Here is a 3,343-nt window from a genome sequence, read left to right on the forward strand (position 1 = left end):
GCGTTAATTTTAATGGTATTTAAATTTTAGCGGGCTTTAGGTTGTGTTTTTTAAAAAATTTATATTTTTATATAATAACTTATGGTATACCTTCTGCTCAAAAAGTACTCGGACTTTGTAAATAAAACACACAAATTTAAATTTTATTCCAAATTTATTTTATTTCGCCTGAGCGATGACAGTGGTAAAAATCCATAGTAAAAATCGCTAAATGCACTTGAGGTAGTCTCACATTAACAGCTGCTGTAAATAAACTATTTGACAGATAACGCTCAAATTTGTACCATATGTCAAGAAAGGGTGTATTAAGATAACCAAAAATTTTTTGAAAAAGGTCTATTACTTAAGGAGTAGTTAACAAACAACAAATTCCGGATACTTTTTGAGCAGAAGGTATAAAACAAAAATCGAGTTCCTACAATCACATCATAAAGAATTTTTTATAGGAGACAAATTAAAAAGTCAGCCTAAATGACTGTTAAGGAAAAAGCAACAATTATAGCACTAGTGGAACAAAATGTATCCGTACGCGAAATAGCAGCTCAAATCCATTTTAATGAAAGCTTAGTGCGTCGATTTTTGAACAAATATCGTGAAACGGCAGAATGAGTTCCAGTACATCGTATATTTAGACATTTTAAACTTATTCAAACTCAAATGGTATTCTCTGAACGACGATAATTAAGGTTCATATTGTCCTCAAGGTAGGTCGCTGCAATCGCTTACAGCAATAATTATACTATTCATTATTGCACTAGGAAGTTAATAATGACACATCCTACTGGCAACATTCCCTTACCCTTTTCATATTTTTCTTATTCGTTTAGTAATATAATCCGTTTCACATATTACATATATTTTATATGTTTTACATATATTTTCGAATAGAGTTTATATACTTAACAGTGGTTAAGCTAGTGTTCATATCTGGGATCCTTCTCCTTAAACAGCATAAGATCTTTACATTTTTTGCTTTATATTAATTTTTTTTTCAGCAAAAGACGCTTCAGAAGAAACCTGTTTCTTCAATTCTAGATCGATCGCTTCTATTCAAAAACTATCTGACGCTATGTCTTGTAATTGATATTTTGACTTATGTCGTATTACTGTATCACTTCTCACTTACAGTCGGCAGCTACAGTGTGGATTTAATCCTAATGCCTGCAACATCGTGTTGGGGTTGCTCGTTTTGACTACTTGATGTGCAATCACAGCATCCGTTCTCGTTTTTAAATCATACATGAAAATTTGTTCTACACTTGTATTACGAATTCTTGAACTCATTAGATATATGAGTTTGCATTTATATACTTTATTATTACTATGCCGAACTCCATATACAGTCCAACTTCCATAAATCGAAGTACCATTTTGCAAAGAAAAGGTACGACTTCTGGAGACTTCAAGTTAAAATTTTTTTTTGTAATTGTATGTAATTTGTGTTCTAAACCCTTTTGAACTCTGTTTAGTTCGAGTTATAGAGTTCGAGTTATAGAAATTTGACTGTATATTGCATATATGTAACTTCAAAAATTACAATTACACTTTATTTTCTTGTTATAATTCAAGTTTCTCTTTTAAACAAATCCGCTACCATTGTATCCATTTTTAATTAATAAATGATATCCACTATTAATTTAGTTTTAATTTGTGTCTGCTTACAATAAATACTAAAGCACTTTTGTCCTATATCAATATAATATAAAGCAATTAATATAAAGCAATTAATTCAATACTCAGAAAATCCGACATTTTATAAAGCCATTTTTGTCTTGTCGAAGGTTTATATGAAGTTTTAGTTCAAATACGCAGAGTATATTTTATTAATTCACTGAAGTGAAATCAGCAAGTCTTCATTTATATATGTAATATTTTAGAGATATTAAGGTCTTATGTTTCATACAGGAACATATCATATCATATTCTTTTGTTAGGATCATTTTCTTTTATATAATCTCAGCTAACATTTGCTTCTACTTTCATTCACCTTTTAATGTAAACATCACCATCCTCATATATTTGAATCTAAAATAAATTAAATTGTAATTATTATTAATTTATTGTTTTTTAAAAACAAATTGTACAGTTTACCTCTTTTTTTATCGCTAGTAAGTAGATTATTTATTGTGAGCCGTATAACATCCTTTAATTTTAAACTATTTTATTGCATTATGGTATCGAGACATTCAGTCCTTGTATCAAATAGTTATATCAGTTAGAACGAGTTCCAAGAATAGCTAAGTCTACGTCCCGAAGCTACCCATCGCCAGCGAAGTGCCGTTCAACACCTCCCAAAGGAACTTCAGAAGCAAGTTCCAGCGGGTTATAACAACAACAACCAGTTAAAATGCTTCGTGTATATCAGATGCTTTTCCACAATAATCAAAGCCGTAATTTTCTAAACCAAAAACAATGATTTTGATTCCAGTTCCAACAGCAGACACCCAAGTGGCTAGTCATTATTGTTGACTAAATGATGCTCACTTTTTCCGTTTTAATTGGATAACAACACAACTATATTTGCACTATCTTAGAATGCAATAAAATTTCTTTTAAAAACGCGAATATGATCTTACACGCAGAAGAAGTCATAAGTCTGCATTCACACTGTATTTTTATACTCAGTATGAAACATACTAATAAGGAAGGGCTACCTAGCGGTGCGATTTAATTTTTATTATATGGCAATATACGTAAAATAATAATAAACAAATAACTATATAATCGAAAAGTATTCAAATTTTTAAACCTCTTATGAATTAAATTGGGATATGGAAAGAGAAGTCATCGTATACAGATTGGCAGTAATATTTTAGGAAAATAAGTAGTTAGCAAGGATGGGGTAGCGGCCTTGTTTCCAAAAAGCCAACTTGTGCTCAAATAATAGCCCATCGTGGTACCGCAAAGATCAGTATACGACCAACATAGAAAAAGGTAACGGCTTAGAAAAGTAATGAGCACTCAAAATGTGAGCCACAGTCTGCTCAAGATGGCTATACGAAAACTTTGGATTACTTTTAAGACATAAAACCGAAATTTTTTAATTTTAACTTAAACAAAGATCAAGTTTTTTTATACAAGTCATGTATTCTAAGCCGATAATTTAATGTAAATAATCATTTTATAGTAACTAACTAGATACTAGTTATATGTCCTAATTTCAACTTTATGCAAAAACATCATTGTGATTCAAAACTAACTAGTTTTTGCACTAAAAAGTATTTCGGCGTATAACTACTCTACAGTCATAACTTAAAATGCAAACTTGATTTATGTTAGTCAAATCCCAAAGACATTTGAAAAATAAATTAATTTTGCTTAAGACTTGCTATCGATTATTTTC

The sequence above is a fragment of the Teleopsis dalmanni genome, chromosome X (genome assembly GCF_002237135.1).
Source record: "Teleopsis dalmanni isolate 2A chromosome X, ASM223713v2, whole genome shotgun sequence".
In the NCBI taxonomy this organism is placed as follows: Eukaryota; Metazoa; Arthropoda; class Insecta; order Diptera; family Diopsidae; genus Teleopsis; species Teleopsis dalmanni.